We start from the raw sequence: 20,897 nt of genomic DNA, 5'->3' as shown, positions 1-20,897 counted from the left end.
TGTGAAAAATGTGGAGAGGGACACAATGATTTTTTTTTCCCCATGGGGGAAAAAGTTTGAAGACCACTGACCTATGCAGTCATCTGAATTCTTCCTGGATGCTAAGTCAGCAGAAATCTGCAAGGCTTCCCTTCTTGTGCTTCTCTTCCCTATACTGAGGAAGTCATGCACTCGGGTGCATCTGGGTGTGGTTTAAATAGGTCAAACTGGAGACTTGTGGTACTGTAGAATTTACAGTAATCCTACAGATAGCACAGGAATTGTGGTACTTCTGCAGATACCACCTGATTTGAGATGATCCAGCAGATCCTTCAGAAGTTGTGGACTGCTGCCAAGAAACCAGGGTTGACTGACAAGGAGGCTGGAGGCCCAAGAAGTGATTGGTCAGACGTGGACTGACTACAGAACCTGCATACTTTGCTTATTGTACACAATGGGACTGGAAAAAGGGCAGACTGGAGCTCACAGGCAGGCTTTGCTCAGAGGACAGATTGGAGACTGGGCCTGGGGGCAGACAGGTAACCCTGCACCTTCATACGTTTCTCAAATTGAGTCCTAACCGTGACACATGGTAGCTGTCGGTCTAGTTTTCCAAATTTCCACCGACCCACCCTCCGCAACCTCTATTCCCCTACCCTGCCAGAGTTTAGTAACCCTAAAACCATTACAAAGGGCCTTATTTAAATACTCTGGGCCATTCTCTTTGGTGCTGTACTCTTAAACACCTGACCGTACCTTCCCACCCCTGAAAAATGTCCCTGGGAGATTTTGTTACTTCACAAAGTTTGTTGGAGAAATGTTTGTGCATGCATAAAGACAGCAGGTTCCCATGATCTTCTGGAAACATTAAACCTCTTCAAGGCCACCACTTACTGCAACTGTTCATTCTGTATTCGAGAATCATCAATAGTCTTCACCTCATATTCGTGAGTCCCATCTACCAAAAGTGCAGGAAGAGGAGACCCTGTCTTTGTAAATGTTTACTCCTGGTGTATCCTCCATTTCTCCCTGCAGAATCAATCTCACTGCTGATATCCTTACCTATCCTGCAATCTTAAACAGGCCTTCACATTTATGTACAAATTTAGGATGAGACCCTGTCCCCTTGTTAGTATGAAGAAGCAGGACTGCAGTGATTGACTGCAGTGATTGTCTGCAGTGATTGTTAGCATAACATGTGTGATCAGCATTCACTTTCACTAGATTTTGTTCTACATACTTCCTAATACTCTGTATGTGATAGTGTGTGGCTACTACCTTAATACCCTGAAGGGATCTTGGATGGAAAAAGGGAAATAATCAGTATGTGGACATGTGCAGAAAAAGGGAGAGGTACTTGAACATGTGTGCTGTGAATTATTATATGCAAATTCTGCCAAATGTAACCATTGAACCTAATCTGCCTAATGATTCATGAGGAAACATCTAAGATATTGTGTGATTGGTCCACTCTATCTGCCAATCTGTCTGTGGATGATAGTTGGTTGATTTAACATTGTAGATATTTAGGGCCTGATTTAGAGTTTGGCGGATGGGGTTACTCCTTCACAAAGGTGACGGTTATGCCGACTGCCATATTACAATTCCATTATATTCAATGGCAATCATAATACGGTGGATGGGATATCCGGCAAATCTGTGACGAGTAGCCCATCCACCAAACTCAAAATCAGGCCCTTAGCCTCCTCTTTAATTCTGTCTAAAAGTAGGCTGAGAAACTGAGGGCTCATATATGATATGATGGATTCTGGAAGGTTGTGAGGACAGGATATGTTGTCTCAAAAGACTTGGGATAATTTTGTAATGAAAGATAAATGGCTTAGAGGAATGAAGTGATCCAGCTTATTCTGTAACAACCATAATTGTGGTTTAACCTTCGGAGGGTGGCAATTCCATAATGAATTCTAAGGAAATAGTGGACCATGGTATTGGGTAGCGGTTGCAATAATCCTATGTTTCATATTATCAGTCTTGACTTGAGTACAGATTGCGCATTGGTATACAAAGTTCTTGACAAAGCCTGTCCAATGGGGCCACTAGTAATGGCCACTACTTCTACAGTCTTTCTCATATCTGTATGTTCAGTTACTGGTGATTCAAGACACCACATAAGAGTAAGGGTCATATGTATCATGCATTTTTGAAGTCACAGATGGCCTGATCAGGCAAAAATGCACTTTTGTATATTTGTATTCCAATTTACGGTTTGGTAACATGTTACCAAATCTCAGTTTGGAATTGCGCTTATATATCGATTCGGTATTAGGAAGGGGCGTGTCAAGAGCGTCCCTTCCTAATACTGAATCACAGATGTATGCAAGAATGTTTTGAGACCGAAATGCGGGTGCAAAACATTTGCATTTAACAAACTACTTCAAGTAGGCGGGTAACCCATTCGCAAACGGGAGGGGTTCCCTTTGTGAATGGTAGCAAAAACATTTTTTTAAGAGCAGGCAGTGGTCTCACGGACTCTTAAAAAATGAAAAGAAAACTTTTAATTTTTCTTTTTTAAACACATCCCATTTTCCTTTAAGGAAAACGGGCTGCATTAAAAAAATAGATTGCTTTGTTTAAAAGCAAACACACACATGGTGGTCTGCTGAGCCCAGCAGGTCACCATCCCTGTGATTTTTGCGTTTCCGACTCGGTCGCAAATTGCGACCCGCCTCATTAATATTAGGTAGGTCGACTTGTGACCCTTTAGAAATGCTAAATGAAACTCATGGAGTTTCATACATTCAAATAGCTATTACCTAATTGTGATACGCACAGAATTGCAATTAGGTAATCACAATTTGGGATAGTGATACATGTGGCCCCTAAGTGTCCAAGCCCCTGATCTAATTTCTTTCTTTGAAGGTACAAAGCTTCACACCTGTACAAAAGGCTTCCCAATTGTTGACTTATAGACTCCAGTTTCAACCATTGCAAGCTATCAACAGATTGTCGTGCCTTAATAACATCCTGCTAGAAAAAAATCCAGTCATCCTGTTGTCCTGGGGTAATGGCCAAACCTGGGAGGTGGGATCTCTTTTTCTACTTTTCCCACCTTTTTGGACAAAGCATCTGGTTTTCCAGGTTGAAGGACAGGGCAAAAAGTGACGTCATAGGGAAATCAGGAAAAGAAGTGTGACCACCTTACATAGCCGGAATTTGAACACTTCTTTGCTAGATAGTAGAAGATTTTTTTTATTGCCATTCCACACTGTAATCCTAGTATTAGCACCCTCTATATAATATCCCTAGTAGGAAAGGCTGTGTTTATGGCTCATAGCTCATCATTATAGATCATGTTGTTTAATTAAATACTAGATAGAGACAGAGTATTATGTACTGGGTCTAGAGATTCCGTTTCTGGATTTCTTTGGGACAAAGCTGGCCCTATTACAAAAGACGAAGCATCAGTCTCTACTGATGTGCATCTGGATGACTGAGAATGGGTGCAGTCATGAAGGCTTTTTGAAGTCTAACATAAGTGTTTTCTTGACCCCCTCCACCCTCCCAGTGACAAACTTACTTTCTTTGTCAGATCTACTTTTGGTCAAAAGATGTTGGAAAACACTTGGATAAAATGGTGACTGAAATTAGCAAAATCCACAAACTTGTGTGTACATGACATTAGTGTTTTGGGCCCAGTCCAGGACAGCTTGCATTTGTCCATTCCAAGGCTTTCTCTGAGATCTGAAAGCCCAAGAAAGAGATATTTGATAGTTCAAACAGGCATGTCTCTACTTTATAATATAAAGAATGTCTTCTTAATAGGGTGAGAACCCACCTGACTTACTTGCAATGTTGCAGATCAAATCAGAATGTCACTGAGATAGATTACCATAAATGTGTCCAACAAATTTCTAAAAACATCATTCACAAAATGTTGGAATCCCGGAGTAGCATAAGAGAACCGAAGGGCATGACAAGGTACTCATAATGCCCATGCCGTATGTTGAATGTGGTCTTCATTCATCACCCTCTCTTTTCCTAATGCAGTTGTAGACTCTTCATAGATCATGATTACAAGACATCTTGGCCAATTTTACTTGATCCAGGAGTACTGATCTGAGAGGGTAGCAATTCTGGATGATCATATCATTCACCTTTACACGGTTCTGTACTCCCCGTTGTGGTTTTGGTATGAATAAGATCCCACTGATGACGTAGAGTGCCTGATAAACCCTTAGTCAAGATTTTCCTGGACATATTGTTTCAGTGGTCTGTCTTATTTAACCATCAAGGGGTGCATTATGCCATGAGGAATCTTAGCAGACTGCAGCACATTTATAGCACAATCATATTCTAAATGCATAGATAGGGAGTTGGCTGCTCTTTAAGTGAAAATATCAGTGAATTTATGAAAGACCTCAGGAATGTGATAACGTGAAATCTCATGCTCTTTATTTGCTGATGAATTAGATTTTTGGATCACAAATCACTTCAGCTCCCGAGTCAGGATATTTTAGGAGTGGGAAACCAATTCTTAGTGCAGTGGGGGTAGCAGCAGGGAATAGCAATAACAAAATCATGACACCTCAACCAGATAGTTCTGAGTGTGAGGGAAAAGTTTGGAGAGTCTGTAATATTGAAACAAATGTTTTCTACATGACCACAAAGAGTACTCATAAGTAACAATGTTACTTCTTTTACTGCTCCCGACGTGAGGTGGCATCAATTCCTTTTATATTTTCAGCTTCTTCCTTTGTGACAGCAGGTACTTTGTGCCACTGGAAAGCATGATCTATAAAGCAGCCTGGTGCTAAGCATTGACAGTTATTGGCCCTCTCGAAGACTTTTGCAAGAAAAAATGTGATCTGTCTAAGGCAGATTGATCAGTCTTGAATGTGCTTTCCTGAGGTCTGCCTCCCAGTGATGAGCAAACCGATTCCTAACAGACTTGGACACACTCATTCCTGTTTTTCCACTTGGAGCATTTTCCTAATACTCCCCACTGGAATATGTTCCTGTGTTCCCATCTTCTCTTCAAATCGTTCTGTACTGGAAAGATATCAGGTCCAATTCGAGGAACCTTTCTTTTCCTTCATTGTTGTGCGTCGATCTGTAATGCTAAATCTATGAGAGGCGCTTCAGTATTAGATCGTCTCACCACCATCAAGAGGGCGCCTTAACTGCTCTCGCAGACCTTGCTAAAAGGTTGCAGCTCCAGCCATTCATGCACCCTCAGCTGTTGGAATTGGGTGATAAAAGAAATTAAATCTTAACTGCCCTGTGGCAAATTAAGCTTCCCCATGTTATGAGTCTGAAGTGTCTCTCTCTTTAAAAAAAACAAAACATAAATTGAGTCATTAATTGCTTATAGTTGGTAAGTCACTAACTCATTATTAAAAGGGTAGCGCACGGCAAGGCTTCTTTAGTAAGGTAATTCAAAATGAAGGTAACTTTGGCAGTGCCCCTCGAAAAATATTGGGGTATGGATATAAAATGAAAATGGCATTGATACAAAAAAAGACTGTTGTAGTCAGAATTTTTTTTAGGTGGGACTAGCAGAGAGGCAAGTAATCCCAGTGTCGTCGTGACTGTGGGTCCCATAGGTGGACCGCTTTCCCCACCTTTTTTAGGAACAGAGAAAGACTCAGTTAGTGAACTCGAGCATCCAGGAGTATGAGGAGGTTGGGGAGAGGAGGAAATGTGGTTAATATGGTTAAGAAAAAAAAACTCTCTCCTGACTAGCTGTTACAAGCTGAGCCTGAATTTTTACGATCGGGTGCCCCATTTCATGCCACTCTCAGTAGTATCCATGACAGTTAGTGGGCCTAGCAAACTGCCAAGCTTTGGCCAAAAATGTGAATCTAATGAGAGTCTTAACTGTTGTGGGAGCCGAACCCCAATAATGACCTGAATCCCAATATTTCCAACACTCCAATTTTCACCCAATGAATTTGCCTCCAGGATTTTCAATAGGTCTTGCTGTTAGCGACTACACGCCTCATGAAAAAATATGCATTTCGGGAGTGTACAACAGAATAAATGAGGAAGCACTAATAACAGTTCTAGATCAAAAATAAGGCAAAAATAAATGTATTACAGAACTGTTTAGTATTTAGTAAATGTGGTACAGTGAAGACCTAATTACAGAAATACAGAATTATACAACTTAGCTCTAACTAAACAAGTTCAAGCAAAATACCAAGTCAAACTCATAACGGGTACTGACGCTATCCCCATCAGACAATCTAAGTCAAATGGACATAAAAATGAAAAATCCCCCAGCAACAGCAGCCGCAGAGACAACTGTAAAACTAAATCCCACGATTCTAAAGCCCAAGAGTTTTTAAACATAAATCACACATTCAATTAGCAGAATCTGAAAATTCAGCATAGTATGATCATGGTTAGGGTCACATTGGTAATTCAGAAGCAGCAACCTCATTTTTAAATCTTTAGCACTAACCCATTTCTTAAGGAAAGAGAAATCTTCCACCTAATCAGCAACTGCACTCAAGAGATGATCAGCACAAAATGAAACATTTCTTACACAATGGCTGATAGAATTAGCATGCCTTAAGCAGAACTTTCAGCGAAAGTCCTTGAATATGATGCTTTGAATACACAAGGGAAGCTTCTTTCACAATACACACTTCTGAAAACAATACTTCATCTTTGAATCCTTGATATCATTCACTTAATGCTCCGAGGAAACAAGAGATGGTTTGCAGCGGGTCTCTGATTGGGCAGGGGGATGAGCAGGAGCGAGGGGAACAGAACACCAGAAGATGCATACATACAAAAACAAATGGTGTCTCACATGAGAATGTGGCATAACTACTTCACTGTATTAATTACGTTTTAAAGTGACTCAGTAAACTCATTTTAACTGCAACATCATTAACTTATCCATTACAACTCTATGCATCATTAACACCATCAAATTCCAAAAACAATTTTCACCCAACATTACACATTTGCACATTTAAAAAAGCTCCTGCAATGATCCGATTTTCTCCAGAGATGATGAATAGCATAATCCTGCACAAGAGAAGAAAGGAGAATCCAAGAAAGAGAGAGAGAAAACACAGGAGCACTTGCTGCTGAAGGTTTGTGATGGCAAAACCTTAACTGGAATGGCAGAGGGTTGCAAGCTGGTCATCGCAAAACCTGCACTGGTGTTAGAGGGAAATCTGTTAATAAAATAAAACAAATCATTTTGACACAATAATATAGGTTTAATCGATTTTCAGCTGGGAACAACAGGCAGTCTCACATAGAGGCCATGACTGAAGTTCAAAGTTCTGGTTCAAACACCAGTAGCATTTATACTGTAAAAACCACAAAAAACTGTGGTGAAGAGTTCACCATTGACGTAAGCAACTACAAGCAGTACAGATAAGATAATGAGGTGCCTCTGGAAAGAAGCACTTGCACTTGTTGGCCTCATGGGTGGGCAAGTTACACTGACGTCATTCACCATATCTATCTTTCTGCACAACAAGAGATTATGGGGGTCATTCTGAGACTGGCGGGCGGCGGAGGCCGCCCGCCAGTCTTCCCCCGACAAAATACCGCTCCGCGGTCGCAAGACCGCTGAGGGTATTTTGAGATTTGCCCTGGGCTGGCGGGCGGCAGCCAAAAGGCCGCCCGCCAGCCCAGGGCAAATCTACCTTCCCACGAGGACGCCGGCTCAGAATTGAGCCGGCGTAGTGGGAAGGTGCGACGGGTGCTGTTGCACCCGTCGCGTATTTCAGTGTCTGCTTTGCATTGGCATGGGCACTGCAGGGGCCCCAAGGGGCCCCGCGGCACCCCCTACCGCCATCCTGTTCCTGGCGGGAGACCCGCCAGGAACAGGATGGCGGTAGGGGGTGTCAGAATCCCCATGGCGGCGGAGCGCGCTCCGCCGCCATGGAGGATTCTCCCGAGCAGCGGAAAGTCGGCGGACCGCCGACTTTCCGTTTCTGACCGCGGCTGAACCGCCGCGGTCAGAATGCTCGAGGGAGCACCGCCAGCCTGTTGGCGGTGCTCCCGTGGTCGGTGACCCTGGCGGTCACCGACCGCCAGGGTCAGAATGACCCCCTATATGTTGCGTGCTGCTCATGGTAGCCCTCCCTTGCAAATACTTATCTGACCCTTTACACAGTTCCCCTTAACACAATATGAATGACTTGTGGTTTTTAGGACCCCTGTGCTAAGGAAGGATACACCCTTCTGTTCCACCCTGTTCATGCTAAGTGAACATTTTGAAAGCAACAGTTGGTGCAGCTTTAAAGAAAAACTCTCATTCTAATGTGGCTTGGGCCTCTTGTGTGTTTCAGCACAGCTAACTTAACAATGCAGCATGTGTATATGTTTCCTAAGTAATAAGTGTTTGTTTGTCCTAAATATGACCTGCCTTTTCTATTGATCCCACAGTCTGTCTTTTTTAACATGTCATGTATTAAACCTTTCACTACTTACATTGGTTTACAACTATCTAGCCTAAAATGTTTGTATTGGGATTTGGGAACTTATGTTTGTTTGTATGTGATGTATTCCTATTCTTCCTACATCACTGAAGTAGCAGAGAGCCAACACTCACACTGAGCTGTGAGAGGGAGCGAGCTGAACAGGTGCTATACAGGTATTGACGTCAGTAAGACAATTATATCATAACGGTGTAATTTCAGAGGCATCTGCTGCACAACCAGAAGGTTTACTTGAATCCCAGGCAGGTGAGGCGGGCATGAGAGCTGGCATCGGCCTGGATACCGGCTATGCTCCTCAGAAAAGCACAGGTATAACAGGGAAAGGATATGTGAGGGAAACGGGAAAGAACCAAAAGCGCAAAAGTGCAGAACACAAAATCAGGGGAACAAAGTAACCAATTGCCGCAGCAATGCAGCTAGGAGCCAGGAACATAGGCCAGGAAGTAAAGTTATTAAATACCCTTCAACCTCTATCGACCCGGAAGTGTGTTCCAAGCTCAAAGTTCCAGTCCAGCACTGGTCTAGCCGTCTAGTTTTCCAACTTTCCTGCAATCCGTCTTTCACAATCAGCACTACTTTACGTGACATGGTTAAGTAACCCGGAAATTATTATGAAGGGCCCAATTTACAGACTCCAGGCCATACTCTCAGTTTTCTAATCCTACAATTCTGACAGTACTGGGGGCATTGTAAACCACAAGGCTGAAAGTGCAGCTAGCAATGGACACTTATTGGAAACTGAATATTTTGGCTTTGTTTACCTTTAATGAATACATTGCTGATTAATGAGCAATAGTGATGACTAGTGAATTTATGCAATTCAGCAGCTACACAATTTACCATATGATTATGGACCTGCTGTAGTTGACACATAGTTTGCATAGTTCGTAAATTTTACAAAAATGTTTTTGCTAGCTCAAATGGATGAAAATAATACTGAAAGGAAATTTGCTGCATAATTTGGCTTCTTTGCTACATAATAGAGATAATCTTGCTACATAATCCTAGTGGCCCTGACAACGGCAAAGCTCTGAAGAGTAGTTTGGAGGCTGCCATTATGACAATGAAACCCATATTTAACAGGAAACTGTGAATTACGTTTTATATTGTATGATTCACAGTGAAATGTGTGATCTTTTTTTACCAATCCATTTTGACACACACACACATATGTATATGTACACACATATATATATATATATATACACACACACACACACATATATATACCCATATATACATATACACATACATATATATTTTATTTTCAGAGAAAAAACTAAAGTTTAAAGCAACGTTATAGTTAGGTTACTATGTCAGTGACAACATTGAAGTTTTGAACAAAAAAAAAAATAATAAAAAAAAAAATCACCAGTTATACTAAGTGGAGCTAACTCTAACTTGAGCCCCTGCCATGCACTGCTTATGACCTCACGTTACATCACTCATGACAAGTTCTAAGACATCATTTATTATATCGTTAATGACATCTCAAATGACATCACTGATGACATCATCCAAGACTCTTTTTACACATTACTGTATTAACTAGTAACTTGCTAATTATTTTTTTATTTTGGCCTGGGGAGAGGGGGCGCCCTCTGGGTCCACTCATGGGGCCTAGGTATCCCTACCTTGCACCTTATATGATTTTTTTCAAAAGTTCAGCACAGGAGACTAAGGGACTCATAATGAGATTCCCACCACAGGACCACCAAACTCACGGGGAGTACTCCACAACAAGAGCAGTGACTTTACCCCCAAGCATATTACAATGTTTCTGCTGGGCTGACCGGTGGGAACATTGTAATATGCGTTCCTGTAGTGTCAGGATATTGGTCTCTGCTCCTTTAAGGGATCCGAGGCCAGTATCCTAACATTCCAGCACCCTTGGAATGTACACTGTCTGCAAAGCCATGGGCAGTGGCTCTGTGGCCCCCAGTACTGGCTTTCCGCCAGCCTTTTCATGGCGGGTCCCTGCCTTCAAAAGGCTGGTGGAAAGATGGGTTGTAATCAGCCAGGCGGTGCTGTGTTACTCGGACCGCCACACTCATAATGAGGCCCTAAATCTTCAAGTCCTGTATTAGCTGCAAGCAAAATTTTTCTCATGTTGCTGGTAGCCAATCAGTGTGTTCGCTCCTGTGGCAGTCTGAGTCCCACGCGAGTGAGATTGTCCAAGGGAAAAAAGCTCTCTAGGCCAATCAGAACACTCTATTTCTTAAAAATTGGTTCGAGGGACTCTTTAGAGAGTCCTTCGAACCCAACCAATCAGATATACATATATTTTTGAAACTTAATTTCTCAAAAGCTACTGAATGGATTTACACCACATCGCAAAAAGCATAGGCCCTCATTATGAACTTGGCGGCAATCACCGCCGACTGCCGTGGTGACACTGAACAGAAGACCGCCAGTGGTGGAAGACTGGACACCGCCGAATTATGATGCCAAAAAGTTAAACCTCCAAAAATCTTGCAACCTCTACCCACCGCCAGGGCCTTTGATGGCAGAAACCCAGTACACCCCACCCCACCACCGCCATGCAGACAAATCCTCCGTCCACCAAAAAATGAAGCACAAATCAGCGTGGCAGATAGTGGATGCCAAACGACCTTTGGCGGTACGGACTGCCGTTGACAGCAATGGGACCCACCAACAACAAATGCACACATTGACCACTTTGAAACCCACACACCTGACACACATCCACAATACTATAAAACACACACATGCCCACCCCACAATCCTTTGCATCGCCAATAGCACAACTGAGATTGACAATACAACACGCATACACTGAAAACATCACACGCACAAATACACCACCAAAACACATACAAACCCCAAACACCGGTTTAACCCACACACATAACCACAGGACAGCACCCTCACCAATACACCCACAGCACACCACCCACAACACCTACCATGGCACCCCTAAGCACCCCCGCTTCACAGATAGAGAGCTAAGGACCATGGTGGACGAAATACTCAGGGTCGAGCTTTGGCGGTACGGACTGCCGTTGACAGCAATGGGACCCACCAACAACAAATGCACACATTGACCACTTTGAAACCCACACACCTGACACACATCCACAATACTATAAAACACACACATGCACACCCCACAATCCTTTGCATCGCCAATAGCACAACTGAGATTGACAATACAACACGCATACACTGAAAACATCACACGCACAAATACACCACCAAAACACATACAAACACCAAACACCTGTTTAACCCACACACATAACCACACGACAACACCCTCACCAATACACCCACAACACACCACCCACAACACCTACCATGGCACCCCTAAGCACCCCCGCTTCACAGATAGAGAGCTAAGGACCATGGTGGACGAAATACTCAGGGTCGAGCTTTGGCGGTACGGACTGCCGTTGACAGCAGTGGGACCCACCAACAACAAATGCACACATTGACCACTTTGAAACCCACATACCTGACACACATCCACAATACTATAAAACACACACATGCACACCCCACAATCCTTTGCATCGCCAATCGCACAAATGAGATTGACAATACAACACTCATACACTGAAAACATCACACACACAAATACACCACCAAAACACATACAAACCCCAAACACCTGTTTAACCCATACACGTAACCACATGACAGCACCCTCACCAATACACCCACAACACACTACCCACAACACCTACCATGGCACCCCTAAGCACCCCGCTTCACAGATAGAGAGCTAAGAACCATGGTAGACGAAATACTCAGGGTCGAGCCACAGCTATTTGGGGCACAGGTGCAGCAGACACCCGTGGTCAGTAAGATGGAGCTATGGCAGACGATTGTCTACAAGGTCAATGCAGTGGGAAACCACACACGCACAAGGGATGACATCCGGAAGAGATGGAACGACCTGCGCGGGAAGGTTCGATCAATGGCATCCAGGCACAACATCGCCGTACAAAAGACTGGTGGAGGTCCCCCACCTACATCCCCCAATTACACCGACTGGGAGGAGAAGGTCATGGCTATCCTGCACCTGGAGGGCCTCACTGGACTCACTGGAGGACTGGACTCGGGTAAGTCAACTACAATACCTTAACAGTCACCCCACCTATAATGCATGCATCACCCCACCCCTCTCACTACCACAAGGACCCCATCCCCACCCAGTCCACATCACCCACATCCAACTACCCTGCATGCCCACAATCCCACAAACAGACCTCCATCATGCCCCCTGTTCACATTCACCTACCCCTCATGGACTCCCAGTGGCACTACAGCACCCACAATGCACCTCCCCCCACTTAAAATGCAAAGATATGTAGATGAAGGGACCTTGCATGCCACAACAGGGGAATATAAGCACAAATTAGGGCAGAGCTGTGCATTAATTGCCAAAAAGCTACGTGACACCCACATGTCCATTCCCCCCCCCCCCCCCCCAGAGGCACCACCACCCAGGCCACCCTGACAGAAACGCCAAGGAGTGCCAGCGCCCCACACGGAGACAGAGGCCCCCCCCTCAGGAGAGTGGAGAGGGATGTATGGAAAGTGAGGAATACCCTGGCCCATCACACAGTCCTTGACTATCACCCTCCAGCAGCCCCACCCAGGATACCACTGACAGCCCTACCACCCAGCCACCATCTTCAGCTCTGGCCAAACGACCCCACACCAGTGCCACCTGGCCACAGACTGGCAGCCTACATTCACAGAGGCCACAGTCTCCACCCACCAACAGGGAGGATGAGGACGGGCCCAGTGGGACTGCCAGACCTGTGCAGGGGACACAAGCACAGGGGGTGAGGGCCAGTAGGAGGACATCAGTGGCCCAGGGTGGTGGCCAAAGGAAGGATGCAGCAGCCCAGGAGGTGATATCTGAGGTCCTGGGAGCATACCACCATACTTAGGACAGGATGGGCCAGATCCTGGCCACCTTGGAGCAGAATCAGAGGCTACAGATAGCACACCACCAGGAAGCCATGGAGCAATGGAAACAGCTCAATGCCACCATGGCCACCATTGCAAGGGTGCTGCAGCACCAGTACCACAGCCAATCTGAGACCTCCACCCACCTGCAAGCCCCTACCACTAGCTAGGACACTGCCCTGCCATCTACATCTGCAGCAGCTACTGGACTGGTGGCACTGCCAGAGGACACCCAGGAAACCAGCACCCCTACCCCTGCATCCCAGCTCCATCTTCGCAAACATGCCCTCAGAACCAGACATGCATATGAAACACCAGCAAAGACCAAGCCCAGCGCTAGGAAGTGATTCTGCCCTGAACTGTCTCCCTTGTGTTCCACTGTGCTCCCTTGTTGACTTGCCCCTGCCATCACACTATCTACCATTGTCCACATAGAAAGAAACCCAGTGCTACCAACAGCTGAGCATATGTACCTGAGTATGGATTTGCACCATGTGTCCACTCCCTATCACTGTTCCACGAAATATGCATATTTTTTAATAAAAACACCTATGCACTTAAATCGTATGTCCCTCGTCAATTTGAAATATCAGTCTATTTTATCATCATACCTTTATTGCAGGAGGGGATCCAACGCACTGTAGTGTCTGAAGTATGTCACACTGTACCTACTATTGGGTTCCCTGGATCATGCCACTTCAGTCATCAGTTAACAGTGTCAATGACTATAGACGCCACATTACCAATTAAATGAGTCAGACTGAAACTATGCAGTGTAAACATCAGCATCAGTTTTAAGTACCTCATAGTCACTGGAAGTATAGGCAGATTAGCTGGTTCCTGGAGTTGAGATCCTCCCCCTCTTCTTCCTCACCATCACTCTCATCCCCTCTCTGAGGTTGCAGGGCTGGTTGGACAGCACCCTCCTCTTCCATAAGGGGGATAGCTTTCCTCACAGCCAGGTTGTGCAGCATGCAGCAGGCCACCACTATCTTACACACCTTGTCAGAGACATAGCACAGAGATCCCCCAGAGAGATGGAGGCAACAAAATTTAGCCTTCAGTAGACCTATTGTGCGCTCAATCACCCTCCTAGTACGTCCATGGGCCTCATTATAATTCCTCTCTGCATCTGTCCTGGGATTCCTCACTGGTGTCATGAGCCATTGCAAGTTGGGGTAGCCATAATCACCTGCAAAAAGTGATTGAAACAGGACCTTAAGAAACTGTCTTCACATGCATATTGGCTGGCTGGCAGCTATGTACAGATCTAGTGTCATATCAAACTCACCTATGAGCAATCCACTGTCCCCTTGTAGGTGTCCCATCAAGTGTGGTACACTGCTGTTTCTCAGGACAAAGGAATCATGGACTGAGCCTGGGAACCTGGCATTGACATGTGAAACGTACTGGTCAGCAGGACACACTAAATGTATATTCATGGAGTGATAGTTCTTTCGATTCCTGTACACCTGTTCATTCACTCTTGGGGGTATGAGAGCTATGTGGGTTCCATCAATGGCACCAATCCCATGTGGGATGTGGGCAAAGGCACAACATCCAGATTTGATGGCAGGAAGTTCAGCCCTTTAGGGAAACTGGACACATGTTTGCAGGTGTTGGACGAATGAATCCAGGAATTTTGACAGGATGAGGCTGAACATTGGCTGTGAGACCCCTGCACCCATGCCCACTGTCACCTGAAATGAGCCCGTAGCCAAAAAATTGAGTATAAATAGCACTTGCACTGTTGTAGGGATGGCATGCTGATTCCGATTTGCCGGTTTCAGAACAGGATCCATTAATGCACTGAGGTCATGAATAGTAGCTCTATTGAGTCTGTAGGTGATAATGATGTGACGTTCCTCCATAGTTTCCAAATCAATCAGAGGTCTGTAAACAGATGGGGCCCTCCCTCGCCACATGGGTCTGTACCTATGGTGGAGGAAGGAGCACATATTGAGTGTAAACATACACCTGCATCACATGATGTCACTGTATCTTTGTAAGTGGCGACACGCCAGTAACACACACAGACGCAAAGTATGAAGTACACCGTCAGGCATATGGGTGCTGAGTTAACTCTGTAATACTGGCATCCCAGTGTGGACACAAAAATTGGTGCATGTGTGGATCCTAGACTCATGTCAGCAAGCGACTAAGGTCAAAGATTTGGAGGCCCTGGATGGGGCCCCTGGCCACGTTATGGTGACGTGGTGGTAGCAAACTGGCAGCCTCCTGCCATCCAGGTATGAGGGAGTGGAAGTGACTTCATTCCGCTGGCGTTATTCATCATGGCGGAAGGCGCTGTTCACTGCCGTGCACCGGATAATTGGTTTACATCAGTGGTCTCCAAACCTTTTAATGCTGCGCCCCCACAGTTGAAAATAAAAATCATTGGGCTCCCCTCAGAATTTTTCACAATTATATTATAAAGAAGGCAATGTTTAAATATGTCTAGACCTATTTAAACATTACAGTTAAGTACTATTGCCTTTTTAAAAATGCAATAACATGCTTCTGCTTAAAACAAAGGCCTGTTATCTGTATAATGATTCTTTTGGCCAGTCTGGCGCCCCCCCGGGATCACTTGAGGCCCCCCTAGGGGGGCACACCCCCCCAGTTTGAAGACCTCTGGTTTACATGATTGTCAATGGGGAACCTGGGCCAATCATGATCGACGCCTGCGGTCGGACGGAGCACACCGCCGTGGTACCTACGCCATTTCGTCAGACCCTTGACTCCTGATTCCCTAGCAGGCTAGTACTCCACTGCATTTGCTGCAGTGTCCTGACTCTGGTCCCTGAGATGGCGCGGGTCACAGGGGAATGGGCCCCGGCCTTCACTGCGGAGAAGCTGGTGGACGGGGTCCTAACCTGTATGCCAAGTTGTATGGGCGACCAGAGGAGCGAGTTGGTGTCTGTCACACTAAGATGTGTGTGATTGTGGCAGATACCTGTATGCATGTGTGTTTGATGTGTAATTGCCCAAGCCGTAGACTGTCTGGCATGTACTGTATGTGAGTTGAAACATGCCTTTCAACAATGGCCGTTCCATAGGGAACGACATGTCATCTGTATTCAGTTCACACATACTGACATCTGTGTATTTGCTCTGTGTGTCCCATGCAGGTCAGCGCCCATCAAAAGAAAGGCCTGTGGCAAGCCATCGCCAAGGAAGTGCGGACCCTGGGGGTCTACAACAGGCAGACCACCTACTGCAGGAAGCGGTGGGAGGACCTGAGGCGCTGGGCCAGGAAGACCGGAGAGGCCCAGCTGGGGAAGGCCTCCTAACAAGGAAGGGGTGCCCGTCGGACCCTGACCCGCTTAATGGCCCGCATTGTGGCAGTGGCCTATCCAGATTTGGATTGGTGCTTCAAGGCAGCATGGAAGCCACAAGGGGGTGAGTACCAACACTGTTGTGATACTGCTTTGATGGATGGATGTTGGTGCTGTTGTATGTATGCATTCTAATGGCAGGCACTTGGACAAAGTGGGTTCCTGCAGTCCTGCCCCCTCAAAGTCCATGGAATGGTGTGAGGGCTAGTTTGGGCATTCTAAATAGGCCCTTGGGTGGTCCACTTTCAATCATCTGTTATGCTTTGTGGCCTCATGGACTTGTAAGTGCATTGGCTGGGCATGGTCTCTCCTGGGTGTACTCCACACAGTGTATCAGGTCCGTGTTTTCTGTGGATAATGTGGTGGATTCTGGGGTAATGGCCAGTAGTCAGGAGCATGACGTATGTTGTATGTGCTGCATGTAAGTGTGTGACGTGGATGGGAGTGTGTGTGAACCAGAGATGTACAGATATTTAATTTCTGACAAAGTTCTCCCTTGTTTTGTCTGTCCACCCCTGTGCTCTTGTGTCCTTTGTGTACATCTGCATCATCTGGCGAGGGAGTAGTGGCACTGGCAAGTGGGGATGCAGCAGCCCACGGTTCCAAGGAGGCAGAGTCGAGCGATGCCCAGGGGACCAGTGGGTTGGAGGGAGAGGGGAGTACCACAGGGGAGGCAACTACCACTGGAGGTAGTGACTGATACCTCCTCCGATGGGAGCTCCCTGGTGGTGGCGGGCCATACTTGGCACACCCATTCTATGCCATCTTCTGCCACCCCCATGCCATCACCGCCCTCCCAGTTGCTCCTCACCCAGTGGCCTGTGCCCGCTCGCCCAGGAGGGTGGGCGTCTCCTTCGGCCCAGGCACCCCATCCCCTGCCCCAGTCAGCCCTGCTGCTCTCATGGGGGAGGCTATTGACCTCCTGAGGAACATCTCTGTAGGGCAGACAACCATCGTGAATGCCATCCAGGGGCTAGCATCCCAGATGGAGCAATGCAGTGCATACCTGGAAGGCAATCACGGTGCCATGTCTGGCCTACAGAGATATTTTCAAGCTCTGGCCTCCTCTTTGATGGCAGCCAGTGTCACTGGTCTTTCTGTCCCCCTCCCACCACCTCTACCCCTTTGAGTACCCAACTCCCTTCACCCATCCCAAGCAAACATACAGACAGCCATGCACACACGTCAACACACAAGAAGCACACAAACACAAGCACCACACTTCCCACCACAGGCAGGCACACACAACATACCACAGCACACACAACAACATCCACTTCCCCCAGTGTGTCATCCTCCCCGCAACCCTGTCTGTCACCTCACCATGCACACCCACAAGCACTGCACCCTCAGTCACTGCTGCTGCCCCCATTCATGCAGTCACCACAACATCTGACATCCAGAAATGCACACCAGACACCCCACTTGCACTCACAACTACATTGACAGATACTTGCAGCACACTCACCAGACCTACAAATACCCAGACAACATCCATATACACTGGCAGCCTGTCTTGTCCCACTGTGTCCACCCCCCTCCCAAAACACTCAAACATTCGCGGACATCCACACCATACACATCCACCACACATCAGCATACTTTACAGGCACCTGCATCCATGTCCAGCACACCTACACCTGATACAAACAATCCCTCTACCTCCACTCCCACACCTGCCTCCAAATCCCCTCCAACTGCCCCTAAGAAGCTTTTCCTCTCCCATATTGACCTGTTCAAACCCACTGGCCCACCCCGTCTCGTCCCTAAATGTGCCCATCTCCTTGCCCTGTACACTCCTTCCACGTCCAAGTCCACCCCAGTCCACCCTTCCCATTTGCGTACCCCTTGCCCAGGGAGGAAGAGGCCCCCGGTTTCCCCATGTCCCCTTGCCACCCCCCGGTCCAAGCCCACTCCCCTTCCTTCCAAGGGCAAGCCCAAACCCCCTCCACCTCCCAAACCTAAGCCCCAAACCCTACCCCTTCCAGACGTAAGTCCCCACCCCTGCCACCCCTGGCCCCTGAGGTGCCTAGCTGCCCCACTGATGCCCCTTCCAAGTGGAGTACCCTTTGCACATGTGGGAGTCAAGTTCGGCCTGTTTTTGCCAATGGCCTTATTTGGACAATACTTTTTTTCATTCAATAAAATTTGAGTGCCCAGTGGTGCAGTTGGCACAATATAGTGATGTTGTTCAGCGTTTAACTGTGGGGGTGTGGTGTGCACGTGTGTGTACATTGATGCAGGTCTTTGTTGCCTTGTATCTGGTAAGTACATCTTGTTTTGGTATGTACGGCTTGGGATGGTGGGAGGGGTTGGGAGTGCGTGCAGGGTGGGTGGGGTGGGTGTGTAACTATTCCCTTTCTTCCCATGTGTACTAGGTTGCGGTACTTAGCGTCGTCATCTTCGTAGGCGGTCACGGTCGTGGAGGAACATGGCAAGGAGCAGCACTGGCATTATTTCCAACTCTCTCTCCATGTCTGCGTCAGCGTGTTGTGTGTGCCTCCAGTGAGTGTTTCCTTTTATATTGTTCGTTTCTGCCATGCTTGGCTTGGCAGTGGTTCCCGCCCCGGAACTTCTGGCGGTCTTGTGTTTCATTATTTGGTGGATGGGTAGGACCTTTCCGCCGGCCTGTGGGCGGCCTCCTCCGTCCTCGTCGGGACTAAAAAGATGGCGGTGTGTGGATGGACGGCTACTTGTTTCTCATTGGGTTTATTATTGACAGTCCGGACTGCCAGCCTGTTGGCAGTAGTTACCACCACCGCTGGTGGGGTGGTATTTCCCGCCATGTTCATAATGACCACCATAATTTGTGGAACAAGATCTTGCTTACTGCCAAATGTGTGGAATTCCATTCAGCAGTGTTTGTGGTAGTGCTTCTTAAAGAAGTCTCTGGAAAAAACTTTCTTGGCTCCGGCTTGACGGATCAACAGATCACCCCAAAACTTTCCATTCACAAACTAGTCAAAAAGTAGCACCTTTTTGGAAAGTCTATCTATCTATCTATCTATCTATCTATCTATCTATCTATCTATCTATCTATCTATCTATCTATCTATCTATCTATCTATTTATTTCAGATTTATGTTGCTTTGTAACTTTGCACCAGTTTGAAGAATGTGCGTGATCTGAAAATTTGCAGGCCTACTGCCCCCATTTCATTTTGGGAGGACTGAAAGTTTTGCGGCGTTTGCCTAAAGTGGTCCAAAGAAAAAGAGGGGCCCCAAAACGGCTTCAAATCCAATGCATTTTCCATGGACATTTGTATTTTGCATAGCGCAAAAAATGTCAGCTGGATTTTTGTGAAATTTGGCAGTATTACATATTATGGGCCGGAGATGATCCTGTGGGGGTACTGCCGGTAAGTGGAGTAGGTACATGTTAAATCATAAGGTTTTTCAACTTAGTGATATCTTGTGTCACAATCCTCCTAAATGTAGCAAGGAAGCCCAAAATATAAACTAGACTGCATACGTGAAGAACTACTGCATAAACAACTAAAATACTTATTTATGGTCACATGATTATGTAAACCTATAAACAAAAACATAACAATTACAATAGATAAAGAGAAAGAAATTGCATTAAATGTGATTGTTACTCTAGTTATAGTTAGTATTCCCAAAGATAGGAATTCCTCGGATATTACCTTACTATTAACTTTCCACCCGTTTGCCGAAACACCACAAAGCTTTCCAGACCTATAGCATTTTCTACGATGTAAATGTTTGTGGTGAATCGTTAAAGGAGTGCAAAGATAGATAAAAGGGGGCCAAAAATGAGTTTTTCTGTCAATGCATTTACCATACACTATTGTATTTGACGTAGTGCAAAAACAGCTGAATGAATTTACATGGAATTTGGCAGGATTATACTTTATGGTGCAGAGATGATGCTTTGTGGGTACTGCAGTTAAGTAGGGTAGGTTGTTTTAAAGTGTACGGTTTTTAAACTTAGTGACATCTTTCACAGCGGTACTTTCACAGAATTTCTCAAATTTTTATTTAACTACAACGGTACATGGCTGTAAGCGTATTTGAAAATATATATAAATAAATGTCCCTTCCTATTACCAGTATGTTAAAGTGGTAATATATAGTGACCAACTACCTAACTATTTCTAAGGCCCTAACACTGAACACAGCCAAGGTTTAGTAAAAACAATTTATTTGCCTTTGCATTCTTAAAAAAAAACCTGTAGTTTGTAGGAAAG

Source organism: Pleurodeles waltl, chromosome 3_2 (genome assembly GCF_031143425.1).
Source record: "Pleurodeles waltl isolate 20211129_DDA chromosome 3_2, aPleWal1.hap1.20221129, whole genome shotgun sequence".
NCBI lineage: Eukaryota > Metazoa > Chordata > Amphibia > Caudata > Salamandridae > Pleurodeles > Pleurodeles waltl.
The sequence above is the reverse complement of the archived record's forward strand: the minus strand, read 5'-3'. Positions refer to the sequence as shown.